This window comes from Clarias gariepinus, chromosome 12, assembly GCF_024256425.1.
Source record: "Clarias gariepinus isolate MV-2021 ecotype Netherlands chromosome 12, CGAR_prim_01v2, whole genome shotgun sequence".
Lineage (NCBI taxonomy): Eukaryota > Metazoa > Chordata > Actinopteri > Siluriformes > Clariidae > Clarias > Clarias gariepinus.
The window spans coordinates 3,707,581-3,725,492 of NC_071111.1; positions in this window are offsets into that span (position 1 = coordinate 3,707,581).

Consider the following 17,912-nt stretch of genomic DNA (forward strand, 5'->3'; position numbering starts at 1 on the left):
CCCCCTGGTTCTCTAGTTTTCTTGTTTGTCTTATTGAGCATATACCACTTAAATAATCTATCCTCCTAGTGTCACATGGTTTACGTTTTCTCTTGCACCCGCCTTTCAGAGAGCTCAGTGACGGATGTACAACCCTTAACTAATACATTGTTTTAGCTTAAGACTCTACCGACTCCATGTCTCCATTCCACTCGCCCTCATGTATGTAAAAGCTCCAGACCACAGCTCAGGCTGTTCCACAGGTTCAGTAAAGGATTTAGATCAGGGTTCTGACCTGGGACAATCAAAAAACTTTATTTCTTCTGTTTTAGAACTGAAAATAGTTTGGAATACGGAGGTACAGTATTCTTCAGCATGTTTCTCCACCATGTTTATGCCCAGAAAGTTCAACCTTAGTCTGGTCAGACTGTAACACCTTTTCACCACATAGCTTGAGGTTAATTAAGGTGAATTTCGAAGCTTCAGCCCCCGTCTCCACAGCCCAGATATATGAGGGACACAGGAGTGAGCAGGACTCGACAGATGTTCCTGCAGCTCGTTTAACGTTGTTGTCGCTCCCCCAGCAGACACCCTAATGACTTTATCGTTTTTTTGTCCTTTCGTTTCTTTTGGAGGGACGTCCTGTTGTTGCTGATATCACTGTGGTGGTAACTGATATCCTCCTCGTTAATGTTCAGGAATGTAATTTTCCTTCTCTCCTGATCGATAGCTTTATCACACTGAGATCCTGTACATGCTTTGTAAGCTCTTTGTGGACTTCCAATTCAGCAGTCAAGAAAAGCCCTGCTGTCTGCACACACACACACACACACACACACACACACACACACACACACACACAGGGTGCCATAATTTATGGTAATCCGTCTTTTCCATATATAGCCGTGTCTCTGAAAGTGACAGAACTTTCAATCAGGATGGTTCTGCTGTAACAGGAGAGACGTGGCGTTAGGACTCTGTTAATCCCGCTGGAGTTTGTATTAGAGTCCATGGCGTGAGTTCCATGTCCCAGTCCCTCTGTCCCCTTGTGGTTAATGGGTCCCATGTCTAAGTCCCCCTTTCCCTTTGTACTTAATGAGACCCATGTCCCCGTAGCTCTGTCCCTTTGTTCTTAGTGAAACCCGTGTCCTGGTACCTCCATCCTCTTGTGCTTAGTGAGTCCTGTGTCCCAGTCCCTCTGTCCCCTTGTGATTAGTGAGTCCTGTGTTCCAGTCCCTCTGTCCCCTTGTGCTTAGTGAGTCCTGTGTCCCAGTCCCTCTGTCCCCTTGTGCTTAGTGAGTCCTGTGTCCCAGTCCCTCTGTCCCCTTGTGGTTAATGGGTCCCATGTCTAAGTCCCCCTTTCCCTTTGTACTTAATGAGACCCATGTCCCCGTACCTCTGTCCCTTTGTTCTTAGTGAAACCCGTGTCCTGGTACCTCCATCCTCTTGTGCTTAGTGAGTCCTGTGTCCCAGTCCCTCTGTCCCCTTGTGCTTAGTGAGTCCTGTGTCCCAGTCTCTCTGTCCCCTTGTGCTTAGTGTTTGCTTTATTTCTCTCCCTCATGCACACTACACAAAAGCAGTCATACTTTCTAGGTTCTTTTAGACACACACACACACACACACACACACACACACACACACACACACACCTGGCGACCATGGAGACCAAATTTCCCCGTCAGCTGATTCTATTAAAACTCTGTCTTTTATCACAGCAGGCCCAACGATGACATCCCATAATAATCTTTCTGCAGGACCATCAACACTAAAAGGGGGGAAATCTTTCTTTCTTTCTTTCTTTCTTTCTTTTTTTCTTTTCTTCTTTTTTCAATTTTTTTCTTCTTTTTGCATTTTCTTCTTTGTTTTTCCATTCATTCTTTATTTTTTTTCTTTAATACATCATCTTCTCTCTTTCTTCATTTCATTATTTCTTTATTTTTATTTCCTATTATTTGTGTGTGTGTGTGTGAGAGAGAGAGAGAGAGAGAGAGAGAAAGATTTTTGGTCCCTCTGCTCTTCACTATACCGAGCTCTCACTCTGTCTTTCGATCTGTTACCCCGGGCAACAACTCCTTCCCTGTAGACTGTGTGTGCGTGTGTGTGTGTGTGTGTGTGTGTGTGTGTGTGTACGGGCAAAAGTAATATCTCTAAAGCCAGAACTATTTCTGTCTGTTTTTCTTCCTCTTTAATCTATTCCTTCTTCTTTATTATGATTTTTAGATTAGTTTGAAACCACACCCTCCTGTCTGTCTGTCTATCTATCTATCTATCTATCTATCTATCTATCTATCTATCTATCTATCTATATTTCTCCCTTCTGCTCTTAGCAGCATTACTGACCTTGAGCTCATGATTCAGCTAATCGTCTATAAATTACTGGTGCAGGCAGCACATTTTTTCTTTCTCTATTACTCTCTCTCTATCGCTCTCTCTATCGGTCTGTTTGTCTCTCACTCTTCCACTCTGTCTCCCTCTTAAGCTCCAGCTCAATTAATCTCTTTTTTTGTCTACATTTTGTCCTTGCTGTATTTTCATGCATACTCTCTCTCTCTCTCTCTCTCTCTGCTTCTCATCCTTCCATTCTAAACTTTGAGCTCTTGTTCGTGAAACATTGTTTACATTAAACATAGTTTCACAGCAACAACAATAACAATAACAACACATTGTAGATGTTATCATCTTCAACAAAACCTCCATTCACAAAAATAATAAAAAGACCACCAATAACAACAAAAAAAACACTGCCAACAGCAAAAACACCACCAATTTAAAAAACACCACCATTGATAACAAAAACACCACTGCCAACAACAAAAACACCACCATTGATAACAAAAACACCACCGCCAACAACAAAAACACCACCATTAATAAAAAAACACCACCATTATTAACAAAAACACCACCGCCAACAACAAAAACACCACCTTTGATAACAAAAACACCACCGCCAACAACAAAAACACCACCATCAATAACAAAAACACCACCGCCAACGACAAAAACACCACCATTAATAACAAAAACACCACCATCAATAACAAAAACACCACTGGCAACAACAAAAACACCACCATTTATAACAAAAACACCACCATCAATAACAAAAACACCACCGCCAACAACAAAAACACCACCACCAATAACAAAAACACCACTGTCAACAACAAAAACACCACCATCAATAACAACAAACACCACTACCAACAACAAAAACACCACTGCCAATAACAAAAACACCACCGTCAACAAAAAAACACCACCAACAACAACAAAAACACCACCTCCAACAACAAAAACACCACCACCAATAACAAAAACACCACCGTCAAGAACAAAAACACCACCGCCAACAACAAAACACCACCAACAACACCAAAAACACTACCGCCAACAACAAAACCACCACGGTCAACACCACCAGCAACAAAAACACAACTAACATAATGAAAGGTATCACTATCAATAAAAACAGCATCAACACCAACACAAACAATAAGAAAACCTTCAACACCACAACTAACAAAGACACCAAAATCAACAAACTGAACATTATCACATTGGCAAAACCAATAGAATAAACATCAACTACAACATTAACAAGTTATCACTAATAAAAACATCAATAACAGTATCATATTAAACAGCACCATCAATACCATAAACACTCCACCTCCAGCAACACCAGGTTTATATACAGTAGCACATCTCCCACAGAGACACGCCTAAACTACTGTATTCCTTTGTTTCTTCCTACTTGTCATTTCTTTCTTAGCCTGCATGGCGACAGTAACCGTGTGTGGGCGGGGCTCAGGGTTTGGGTGAATTGCTGACATTATTGGAGTTACAGTAGCTCTAATAAATAATGCACATAAAACCATATTGTGAAAATAAAAAAGAGGTAAAAGAAGGTAAGAGAGACAAAGAGAGAGAGATGGAGAGAGACAGAGAGAGGCAGAGAGGCAGAAGGTAAGAGAGGGTGTGAACGCAGAGGTTTCGGATTGTAGCGTGGAGACGTTGTGGTTTTGGATCACACTCTTTATTGCTGCTGTAATTTTTAGATTAAAGGTCAATGCTGTGGTTGTAATTAATCTAATAACTGTAAGTGAATTGTTATAGCTGTAGATTACAATCACGCATTACATAATAAATCTCTCTCTCTCTCTCTCTCCTTCTCTCTGTTTCAGTGTCAGTATTGGAATAAGAAAAATGTGCCATCTGCAATATTAATTTTGTGTTTTGATCAGGTGAGGATGCAAAAAATGGGAACTAATACGGGAAAAATATGAGAGACTGTTACTATGACAACACTTACTGCAAAGACAACAGTTACTACGACAACAACAGTTACAACAACGACGAAATGTACTACAATTTCAGTTACTATACCAACAGTTACTATGGCAACAACAGTTGCGACAAAAGACAAAACGGCAAAAACAACTGAAACAGAAACTGTAAATAGACTAACATTTCAAACCAAACATGATGCAGATAAAAACAGATCACCTGACTGACGCGTGACGCTGTGCACACTGGGAGCTGAAGTCTGGAGCAAACGTCAACATAAACACTTCAAAACACAAAAGTCAAAAGTAACGCAAATGCAGGAACAAACACAGGGAGAACAGGACAGAAGCCAGAGACGAATTAACAAATTAACAAACAAACACGTGTGCATGTGAGTAACAAGAAATGGGAAAAAAAAAAAACAACATGATTCGTCAGCAAAAAAGGAATAAAAATGCTTGTGAAAAAAGAACAGAATAGAAAGAGAAAGGAAACCGTTAGGCGTGTGATGTTTCAGTGTCTGTTGTATTTTCAGAAGCATGTTTTTTTTCTTTGTCTTTTAGGGTCAAGAGAGAGAAACATCTCTTACACATCTCTCTGCAGATGATCCATTTCTATTTCCAGATATGAGCTCATATTCAGAAGAGAGAGAGAGAGAGAGAGAGAGGCGTGATGTGAACGATATTCTGTAGAACTTTCTGAACAATGAGATTTATACTGAAGTTAATCAGAGATCATTTTTATCCGCACACTATAACCACATTTCAGTTTCATCCTTCCCCTGTGATCTGTTTGCTTTGTGCATTTATTTGTCATTATGAACCCAACATTACGTTTAACCGCATAAACGAGGAGATTAGCGAGGGTGGATTAATACGAGTCTGAATGTCTCCTCTCGTCTGACGCCGCTGTGTGGAGAACGGAAGAGGAATGCACTCGTCCTCAGGAAGGCTTTTAAACAACATTCTCAATTATTCATTACGAGTCAGTGCTTTTAATGACACACACACACACACACACACACACACACTCATTATTTGATTTTAATAAGTGCGCGTGATCACTTATACAATTTATAATAATAATGGCATCTTTTAGCTTCTTCCCATGCACAGAGCCTCGATGAAGGTCCGTCTCCATGTGGGACGAGGGTGTCCTGGGTGACGTTTTCCTTCTGGCGGTTTCCATTTCATAGCCACTTTGGGGATCCAGTGGGCCTTTGGAGCAATTCTTGATTGGGGATGAGGTCAAAAATACCGAAGCTTCAGTACCTGTCGAAGACATTGTTGCTGGAACACATTTGTAGATGATGGTCGCTGATGACCAGGGGCCTCATGTACAAAGACTTGCGTTGAATTCATACTAAAACATTGCGTACGGACAAAGCTGTAAATGTGCATACGCAGTAAAAAAATCTGATGTATGAAACACTGCGTACGCCGAATTCACGCATATTTTCTTTGTACATCCGAATTAACGTGAAATTAAGCGCACGTGCACGAGCGCAAAACCCCTTCCTGCCTCCTCCTCCATATAAATATGTTAATGACTCCACTTTGGCAAAACCAAATGAAAAAGCAATGGCAAAAACAACAAGAAGAGAAACTTCACAGAATGTGAATTGGAGGTGCTCCTGTCGGAGGTAGACCGGATATAAACTGTTATTTGCAAGTTTGTCCTCCAGGATTAATAACAAAATAAAAAAAAACTTAGCTGGAATAATATCTTTAAATACATCACTCACCAAGAAGCCACCCATCGCGCACCCTGCCACCCTGGAGCCTCATCCCAACCATGCTGTTTGTGAGGATAAATGAATCATGGGTTGACCCAGGCCACCTTGCCACAATATTTGTTAGGCGCATTTGAGCATTACATATTATTTGCACATTTATTGAATGGAAATGTTTCCGATTCACGTATGCAAATTCGTCTTCAGATGGCGCCTTTATAGTAATGTGCGTGCAGGCGTTCGCTCCGATTACATTAGGAAAACCGGCGATCGCTGCAAATTACGCTTTAATGTTGGGCTGGTCAACTGCATGGTATGGAAACCTTATATACCTGCTAGACATGCGGATGATCCCGTCCCATACAGCTGGCATTGCACGGATCAAAGACGACTGGCTTAACCCTGAGCGGTCTGACAGTTCCCCTTGGAAAGGACCAGTTGCCAGGAAACCAAGCGTTGTCAGCACCTGTAAGGGAACGGGTAATGCGTAGCTCCTCGCTGTCTCTCTTTCCAAATTTGGACCCACCTCAGCACAGAGCTCCAAGAGGATAGCTCTTGGAAATCTGAAATGGCTAATAAGCCAGTCATCATCGTGGGCCAGAAAATCACTGTGATCCCTAAAAACGCGTTCCCTTTGGATTCGGCCATTGAGAATGTCCTCTAATAAGGCCAACACTGCCATTGCCATAGACTAAGGGTTGTATACATTTTCAAATGCTTTTATATGTTCTAAATCACATAATTGGTAGAAAAATATTGCGTCAATTAACTCACTTTATCAATTATAAATGAATAGCAATGTTTTTCACGTGTTGGTGCGATACTTTGTAGTGTGCAATTTAACATAATTGCCTCTAGAAGTGGCCAACGGAAATAAAACAAACGCACACAAGAAATACACGTACGCCAGACATGAAGTTGGCATGAAAGAACGCACATTCTCACGGTAATTTGACTGTTAGTAAATCCGACCGTGAGCGTGACAACTGGCGTAAGCAAAGTTTTTGTGCGTACGCAGCGTTGATACATGAGGCCCCAGGTGATTCGCATCTTCTGAAAACAGCTGATGCTTTTTCATCACAGGTGGACACTGGTGATGATTTCAAAGAAATCAGTCTGATTCTCTCTGGACAGGCAGCTCTAGCACAGGTATAGGTTCTTGAGGATTGTAATTAAAGCAGCTGGTACGCCCTAAGAACACAGGATCCACCAGAGTAACTCTTGATAAATGTTGAAGTCTTTCTTGAAATCAATGAAGATTTGGCCGGTGGTTGCAGATATTCAAGGCATTGTTCTTTAATGTTCCAGTGGGTGAAGATTTGTTCACTGCATGATCTTCCACCACCAAATCCAGCTTATTCCTCCTTCAGATGCTGGTTGAGGGATTGTTGCAGTCGCAGAAGGTCTTCCCAGGCACTGAGAGGAAGCTGATGCCAGATCAGTTGGTGCATTCGGGAAAAGTTGTCTTTCTTTGGGATCTTGAATGTAGCACCTCCTCGCCAGTCTTCTAAGACTTCTTCATTTCGCCAGCACCTGTTCAAGAGCATTAATGAGTTCTTTATCACCTACAGTCTGACAGCCATATTTCAAGATCTCAGTGGATATCTTGTCTAGTCCGGCCGCCTTGTTGTTTTTAAGGCTCTAAATTGCAACTTTCACTTCTTCAATGGTAATTTTGTCAGTTTTTTACCCAAAGGTCTTTCTGGTCTTCATCAGTGTCGAAATCGTAAGTGTTCAGTCCATTCCTTTTTCTGCTCTTCTTGGGTGATCAGGAGCTTTCCGTTCTTGTCCCTGATCAGGATATTAGAGTTGATATGTGTGCCTATGGGATGAATAAAGCACTATGGGACATGCTATTTTTGTTATTATTTTTGTTGTTTTTCTGTTTCTCGTAACAAAACATAACAAAAACAAAAACACAATTTTAATTCCGAATAGAATGTCTATGTCCTTATAAAACAATTACAATTTATTAAACGCTTGTTTCTTATTGGTAACAGCACTGTTTACAGTACAGTATATGTCTTTGTGTTATCATTTTCACTGGTACATACTGTATACTGACACATTTTTACTGTATACATTGATTATTTTTATTTGTAGTACTGTAGTATGATTATTTTGCTGTTGTGTTTTTGTTGATATTCAACATAAAAAAAGAAAGCATAGGTCCTTGTGTGAGTTTCAGATTGGCCATGAGGAGCTGTAGCCATCACAAGCACGTCATGTTCCTTCATCTTTCAAGCACCTACTCTTTCCATTTGGCGTAAATGTCATTATGTTCTCCCTTTTGATCTTGCATTTTCACATTGTTTTTGTCTTGTGTTTTGCAATGTAGGTGCACTACAGTATAGCTCCCTTTTTGTTCCATTTTATTCTTCAAGAAATGGTTAACCATGCAGGACATGCTGGTTACTAACGTTTTAATTTATGTTTTTCATCCCTGAGATATCACCACCAAGTAGCGTATATACACCAGAGCTGAATAATTTCAACAAAGCAGTTTTAAGGGCCATCAAACAGGAGAAAACAGGACTTGTGATTGGAGACAGAACACAGCTCTGAGAGTAAAAACTCCCTTTATTTCTCTATAAAATCCTCCGCTACACTGATGCTCTTATCCCAGTGTTTCACAAGTGCTTGGACACCATCAGAAGAAGAATAGAAAGTTTTTCTCAGTACACCAGAGCCATGATCAGACTGGCTACTTCACGTCTGAAATCCCGGGCCCCCAGGAACTCCTTTAACGGGCCAATCATGTGGAAATGTCTTGGAGCGAGGTCAGGACTGTACGGGGGACGTGCCAATAACTCCCAGATGAGTTCCTGTAATGTGCACGTGGTGTTTGTAAATGGGTGTGTGTACATTTCCTACAGATAGATGACTGCGGTGGGCTCCGAGACACCTCGGCTGGGATTGTCATTCATCATGGGCTTCTTTAAAATGTTTGCACCGTTCAAATGTTTGACTGCGACTGAGAGTCTCATCACCGTACTGTGCTTGAAGTCTTCTGTAAATGTCAAATGTCAAGTCCCGGTTTAACTTGACCATCATTTTTATAAGAAAAACCATGAAGTTTAATATGTTAAAGAGCTTCTTCTTAAATGGTAGATGGAGTGATTGAGAAATGAGCTGGGATGACGGGTTCTAGAATGAAGACAGACACGTAAAAGTATATTTTGTTGTTGCATACAGTATACGCTCCATCTCTTCAAGAAAGAAAGTTTATTGCAAAAAAAAAGGAAAAATCAAATGCAATAAAAGGTTTTGATTTAGAAATGGAGAAGTCAGGTGATAAGTACGAGCTTGTTAAAGATAAAACATCCAGGTGTAACGCATGCAGTTTTAATTAATAAGTGAATTCATGAGAGTCGCATTAAAGCACTGCTTCGAGGAACACGAGGCTCGAGTTTGTTCTCCATTTCCTTTTCCTTGCTTGCGTTCTCCACTTCCTCAAAGGGAGGAGAAAAGAAACGAGGAAGAAAATCACGAAGGTGGAATTACTGAAATGTGAAGCAGCCACGTTCCCTAAATCACTGTGGTTATTCCATTAACCCCGCCCACATTTCACCAGCCCACCCACTTCATGCATTTAAGAGTGTATTGAGGTTTAAATAGTCGATGTCGTCGTTTCTAACCCTTTGATCTCTCGACATTGACGTACCCGGAGTGAAAACACCTCTTTGTTTATTTATTGAATTTTTTGCTGGGATTTGATGTGAGATTGCAGTCCTGAGCTCTAGAGCTGTGGAAAAGCTCAGGTAAACCAATTTTAGGCAGAAAATTGCCAATCTGCTGCTCGACACTGTAGAAGTTGATGGATGCCGTCTGGCTCGAAACAGAGGCTGCGTTTATTTCACAGAAAACGTTCGTTCGTTATTTGTCAGCTCGTGTAGGAATAAAATGTAAAGCAGCGCGGCAGTGAATTTAAATCGACTCAAACTGCAGCGTCATAAACTTTCCTGCTCAGCTCCCAGCCGAGTAATTCAGCTCGCAGTCGCATCGCTTCATATGGATCATAAATCATCTTTATGCCCGCAGACAGGTTTCCTCTCGCGCTGGTTATAATCAGACGCAGGGACACCGCGGACACGAAGAGCCGCGGCTGATCGTTAACACGTCGCAGGATCGGGCGCTAATATTATTATGAATTAAATAATACACAATCTGTACTGAAATGTTATTCATGTGGATGTGTGTAGAAATTATTGTTAAAAATAGACAGAGAGAGAGAGCGAAAGAGAGAGAGAGAGAGTGGAGTAGAGCGATTTCGATTATAAAAGACCCATTAAAATTTCATCAGTCCAAAGCAATCAGAGGGAGAGAGAGAGAGAGAGAGAGGTGTGGGGTGGGGGAGGGGCTCAGCAAGCATCTCTCTATCCATCCATCTCTCTCTCTCTCCCTCTCTTACACACATATCCTTTTCTTCTAGCTTTATGGGGAACTACTCACATTCTGACCTCAGTAACTAGAAGGAAATTGTAATTACTTTACGAATTATTATTATTATTATTATTATAATTATTATTATTATTATTATAATTCTTCTTCTTATTATTATTATTATTATTTCAATTAATTCAATTATAACACTAATTTGTAATGGCATCTGGTCCTTTATGGTCCTCCAATAACCTTACATGTAACCACACACACATTCTCTTTCTCTCTCTCTCACACACACACACACACACGCGCACACACACACACACACACACACGCGCACGCTGTTGTTCTTTTGTTTCATCTCTGCCACTGTGGGGGAATGTTGGAATAATGGCTGCTTGACTGGAAACACCTGCTGTAGCTCTACACACACACACACACACACATACACACACACACACACACACACACACAGAGTAAACCTAACTACTAGCTCCCATTATGAGCAGATCAGATCTTTAACACACCGTTACACATTTGTCAGCCTTCAGCTATTACTGTTTTATTTTATTTAAAGGCTTTAGATTTAGATAAAAATATTCTACAAGTTACTTACCATAATTTCTATTATAGATATTGTACAGTATCGTATACCGCATAACGCATGTCACTGCTAAGTTTTATTTGAATATCTAACTATTTTACACTGTGTTTAACACATGATTTAAAGATCATTTTGATCTTTAATGAGATAATAGTAATATTTTTTTTTAAATACAAAGCAAATAAAGCATGTTAAGTTCTATAGAGTTATTTTTACACTCGTCTGACTGTACAGTTATTACTAAAGCTGAACTGCAGCACTGATTTATAGTTTAATCACCTTACACTTCCTGCACGATCTAAAATTACATCACTGATAGATGAGGCTAAATGTGGAGAACTGCACCTTCATCATGTGGAGGGGACGAGAAGGTCGGAGAGGTGTGTGATGAAAGGAACTCAATCAGATGGCCTTTACATACAGGGGCTCTCATCTCACTAATGATTTATACAGAGCTTAAGCTCTAATCTCAGATACAGGGGGGCTGAAGGGAAGGGTGTGGTGTAGGGGTGAAGGGTGTGGTGTAGGGGTAAGGGGGTGTGGTGTAGGGGTGAAGAGGGTGTGGTGTAGGGGTGAAGAGGGTGTGGTGTAGGGGTGAAGAGGGTGTGGTGTAGGGGTGAAAGGGGGTGTGGTGTAGGGGTGAAGAGGGTGTGGTGTAGGGGTAAGGGGGTGTGGTGTAGGGGTGAATGGGGTGTGGTGTAGGGGTGAATGGGGTGTGGTGTAGGGGTGAAGAGGGTGTGGTGTAGGGGTAAGGGGGTGTGGTGTAGGGGTAAGGGGGTGTGGTGTAGGGGTGAAGAGGGTGTGGTGTAGGGGTGAATGGGGTGTGGTGTAGGGGTAAGGGGGTGTTGTGTAGGGGTGAAGAGGGTGTGGTGTAGGGGTGAAGAGGGTGTGGTGTAGGGGTGAAGAGGGTGTGGTGTAGGTGTGAAGAGGGTGTGGTGTAGGGGTAAGGGGGTGTGGTGTAGGGGTAAGGGGGTGTGGTGTAGGGGTGAAGAGGGTGTGGTGTAGGGGTGAATGGGGTGTGGTGTAGGGGTAAGGGGGTGTTGTGTAGGGGTGAAGAGGGTGTGGTGTAGGGGTGAAGAGGGTGTGGTGTAGGGGTGAAGAGGGTGTGGTGTAGGGGTGAATGGGGTGTGGTGTAGGGGTGAAGAGGGTGTGGTGTAGGGTTAGAGAGAGTGACGTAGGGGTGAAGAGGGTGTGGTGTAGGAGTGAAGAGGGTGTGGTGTAGGGGTGAATGGGGTGTGGTGTAGGGGTGAGAGGGTGTGGTGTAGGGGTAAAGGGGGTGTGGTGTTGGGGTGAAGGGGGTGTGGTGTAGGGGTAAGGGGGTGTGGTGTAGGGGTGAAGAGGGTGTGGTGTTGGGGTGAAGGGGGTGTGGTGTAGGGGTAAGGGGGTGTGGTGTAGGGGTAAGGGGGTGTGGTGTAGGTGTAAGGGGGTGTGGTGTAGGGGTGAAGGGTGTAGTGTAGGGTTAGAGAGAGTGACGTAGGGGTGAAGGGTGTGGTGTAGGGGTGAAGGGTGTGGTGTAGGGGTGAATGTGGTATGGAGTGAATAGTTAGAGGGCAAGAGAGTAAGAAAGAAATTAATAAAGAGTATAGTAAAGTTATATTGGTCTAAAAATAAAAGATAAGATACATAAGTGAATAAAACAATCCAATTATTTGTAAATGACTACAGATAAATCTAACACAGGTGATCTGTCTCACCCACTGGGTGGCAAAATGACATCATAAAGAGTTGTTTTAGTTAATATCCATCACACGTGGGGACTCGGTGTGTTGTTATGATGATGTCTGAGTGTACGGTTTATGTTTCTCTCTTGTTTGTTATGACAGACTGAAGGTACAGGTTCTGCCTCGGTACAGTTATCTCCATGCAGCATCAGGTCTCTGAGACAGAGCACTGGCACATCATTAGTGGAGGTGTTAGTGGCGAGCAGCAGGAGTGTGTGATCTCTGAGTCTGAGGCTGTGTCAGGCCCTGGACGTGTGAAATGTAATATTCAGAGGAGTATTTATATAGTGTGGCTTGTGAACCTACCAACTATATCCTATGAGCTGGTGAATACTGTGCATGTACACCTGTGTGTGTGTGTGTGTGTGTGTGTGTGTGTGTGTGTGTGTGTGTGTTGGAAGTGTTGCTGTAGAATATATTCATTATTAATTATTAATTATATTGGAGACTCACAGTTTAAGCTCCCTATAGCACCAGCTAAAGAGAATCTCTGGCGCCGCCCTACAGCCTAAATAATCACAAGCTTAATAACCACATGGAAGTGAGTGTTTAATGTTCCCGAACTGAGCGACTGGCCACGCTTCCACGCAGGGTCAAGGCCAGGATGTGGGGCAATAGGGTTTCAGAAGGGTGATAGGAGCTTACAATATCAATGAATCCCACAATTTTCAATCCAGACATTATACACTAAATATTACTAAATTAATACAATCATAATAATAATAATACCAATCAGGAATCAAAACCTTAATTAAAAAATAACAGACCAAATGGAATAGCACAGAGAAGATCAAAGAGCAGATCAAAGGATCACAGAGAAGATCAAAGAGCAGATCAAAGGATCACAGAGAAGATCAAAGAGCAGATCAAAGGATCACAGAGCAGATCGCTTCATTACAGAGGAGATCTAATAAATGGAAATGAAACCTATCAAACGACTTTTAGATCAACTGAAATGTTTACAGACCAAACCAGACGATCACAGAAGAATCCACCTGCGACGATCCCGGGTCGAGTCAGAGATCACACTGCTGCTCCCGCTAATTATTTACTCTAGTAGGATCAGTGACTCTGTGTTTCATTAATTAGTTTGATTCTAGTGTGTGTGTGTGTGTGTGTGTGTGTGTGTGTATGGAACACAACCAGCTGCACTTAAGAAAAAAGATCTTGCGCACACACACACACACACACACACACACACACATTGTACGTGTTTGTTATTTGCTGCTGCCAGAGCTGAAATTGTGCTGAAAAGGCTCAAATTGCTCAATCAGGTTATTTTTTTCGTAATCGCTACCGCAGTGGTGTAAAAAATGCACCACCATTTCCCAAATACTGCTGTGTGTGTGTGTGTGTGTGTGTGTGTGTGTGTGTGTGTGTGAGTGTGTGTGTGTGTCCTGTTGCATGCTCAGCTGGTTGTAACAAAGGGAAATGTCAGTTTGTCGCCTTGTAATAGGAGGAAAACAACATGATGGCTAAGATTTACACACACACACACACACACACACACACACACACACACACACACACACACAGAGGGAGAGAGAAAAAGACCTACACACATGCCCTTGGAACCTCAAGTGTGTGTTAATAGGATTTGGCTTTTATTAAAGGGCTTGTTGCTGTAATAGTGTGTGTGTGTGTGTGTGTGTGTGTGTGTGTGTGTGTGCTACAAGATTTTGCACATTAAACCATGGGTGCCATAATGTGACAGACACAAGGTCAGACAAAAAGATAGAGACAGACAGGCAGACAGAAAGATAAACGCAATAACAGACAGACAAACAGAAGTTGAGATGGACAGACAGACAGATGGACAGACAGATAGATGGACAGACAGACAGATGGACAGACAGACAGATGGACAGACAGACAGGTGGTGTGAAATGTGGCGCTCTGCAGTAATGAGGCTATTGGAATGTGATTTATAGATTTATCGGTCGCAGCGCTGGTTTAATTTGAGATTCAGTGTGAGAGAAACATAAATCTGTCTTACTGCCTCATGACATGTCCTCAGGGAGAACACACACACACACACACACACACACACACACACACACACGCATGCATGCATGAACAACACACAAATGCATGAATACAGGCGCATGCATGCACGAAGACAAACACACACACATGCATGCATATAAACACACATACATGCGTGTATAGAAACACACACACACACACACACACACACAAGTTTTATGTCTGGCTGTGTTTTATGTAAATGTAGAGTTTGTATGTGAACTGGAAGCAGAGAGCAGCGCTCCTGTGTGAGAGTGTGTGAGGAGATAATGTAAGGAAAGAGGAAGGAAAGGGTTGAATTTCATTGATGGAACGGATGGAAGAAGGTATTAAAAGGTTAATGGATGGATGTTATTGACTGGGTTGGTCTTAGGGTTTATGGCTGGACGTCCATGGATGGATAAACGAATGGATGGAGTGAAAACGCACTGAAGTCTAGAAACTAACAAAGATAAACCAGACAATGTGTAACAATAGCAGATAAATACCTGGATGAATAAATGGTCAGAGAAAAGGATGGCTGGATATTGAAATGTAGAAATGTATGAGTGATCTGAAGGACGGATGGATGGATGGATGGATGGATGGATCAATGCATAAAATGCTAAAGAGCTGAATAAATAAACAGTCAGCCTGTTGACTGGATGGAAAGAAGTCAATGGCTGGACTGATCACAGCTCTGATGGACAGCCGTCTATGAATTACTGAAGGATGGATGAATAAAAAACAGGTAAATGGATGGATGGATGGATGGATGGATAATTAATAGAATAAATGTTGGACGGCTAAAGGAAAAATCAAAGGATCATGGCAATAGCTGTAAACACTGGCATTACAGGGGGCGCCACTGAGCTACAAATCTGTAAAACACTGGAACAGACGAAGAGACGAACAGCTGAAACTAATTGCTGATTATTAGAATAATTAATTTGGGGTCACAGCCGGGGTAAGACTGAACCAATCAGGAGGCGAACAGGAGGAGACGTTCAGCAGGCGGATAATCTGCGCCTCCCTGTGTGAGAAGCGTTTTAGCAGAAAGAACAGACGGGAATTCAGCGTCAGGTAATTACGCGTGACGCAGAGGTTCGAGCTGATGCGGTGGTGAGGGTTTCACATTCAGCTCCTCGCTGTGATGTCTGTATTCCTCCAGAGGATAAGAGTCACGCTGCTCAGACATGTCCGTGTTCCTCAGGAGGAACAATTTGTACATTTTTATGAATGGAGGGAACTGTTCTGTTAGCGAACTGAGAGAAATGAGAAAAAGAAACAAAAAGCGCATGAAGGTCAGTAAGTGGGATGTGCAGCTTTTTACTGCATACACTGCTGTTATTTTATTTATTTATTTATTTATTCTTTTCTGAAAGTTTTTACACATGTTCTGCAACTAATCAATTAAAATTATTTGGAAATATTTAATTGCAGGAGTACGTTTGCTCCCACTTGGGACTCCGGCCTGTTCGTCTGAGAGTTTCATACGTTTACTGGAGTATAAAAGCAGCTTTCGAGCTCAGCTCGTGTTCGGCATGTTGATCCCTGTTTCTTTCCTCAGCCGAACTGCAGTGTGTTCCACATCATGTGTGAAAGCTGCACGATGTCAGAGCTGCATCCTGAGTAACATGATTTCAAGAAAATCATGTTGAAGCGTTATGGTCAGGGAACGAGACGAAACAAACACCGTACGGGGATCTGAAATGAGCCGAGTACAGGACTGGACAGAGACCATTATAAAAAGTGTGTGTGTGTGTGTGTGTGTGTGTGTGCGTGTGTGTGTGTGTGTGTGTGTGTGTGTGTGGTGTTAGTAACAACCTTTCTGTATAAGAACGGGTCCTTGTTAGCTGATATTCCTGCAGAGAGTTCTGATCATCACTGCAGAACACCAACCGAACTGAAGCGTTTTACAAAACTACAGAAAGGGAAACTGATGGATGGAATTATTGCAAACAGACATGCAGAATCTGTTCTGATTCGACCATTCAGGTCCAGCATGACAATGACCATAATATTTGTATTCTCTTTGGACAGAAAGAGCAAATTGAATTAGAAGCAGATGATCATGCAGAATTAACACAGTATGTTTACATGACACTGTGTTAGTCTGACGAAAACCAGACTTATAATAGAAATAAGTGCATGTATGATGCACCAGCACAGCCAGATGATCTGGTTAGAAGTCAAGCTACTCCAGAATGTATACCTCAGTCAAACAAATGGTGTAACTGTAGGAAAAGGCACTAGCACTACAGCTGTGCCATCTGCATTGGAATAACATCATGAACATAAGAGATGTCGAGTGTCTCGCTTGTACAAAAAAGAAATGCACATCCCTGCAAATCCGTCCATGTTTTCAGCCTTCAACATGCTATCAGTTTGCCACTAGCTAACTTGTTTTTCAGTTAAACAAACCAGTAGACATATTGCCACCTACACTACTGTTTCAAAGTTTGGAGTCACTTTCTAACTCCATGATGGTTCCAGATTTTTATTTCTTTCTACATTGTAAAGGAATAAAGTAATAAATCAATCCCCCTGCCATACTTGGACATTTAAACTCAACAGAACTGTGCATGTAATGGCTCTGACAAATAAATCGACAGATGGATGGACAGATAGAAAGTTGAATGGACCGATGTACAGGTTAACTGGGGACATACTAGTAGATTATGTGCTTGAGGCTTATTACTAGACTTGCATTTGAGTTTGTTGTAAAGCTTTCTGACTGGTGTCTACTTTTCCTCCCTGTGAGGACTAAGAGGAAGTGAGCATCCTCTGCAGTGTTATTGTGTTTCACGCAGTATGTGAATTATTTTTAATCCAGTGAACAGAGATCACGCTCAGCCCTGAGGGCAGATCCGCTTCGATCGCCCTACTTCTGTTTTAGGAACTGCAGGTTGGGTTAGATAGATGGATGGATGGATGGATGGATGGATGGATGGATGGATAGATAGATAGATAGATAGATAGATAGATAGATAGATAGATAGATAGATAGATAGATAGATAGATAGATAGATAGATATGAAGAAAATGTAGAAATCTAGATGAGAAAGTTTACATTTTGCTTGTTTTATCCTTGGATAGATGGTCAATGAATGGATGGAGAAATGGTTGGACCAATGGTTGGGTAGATGGAAGGTTTGAAAGATGGATGAATTAATGTAGAAGAGAGATGTTATTG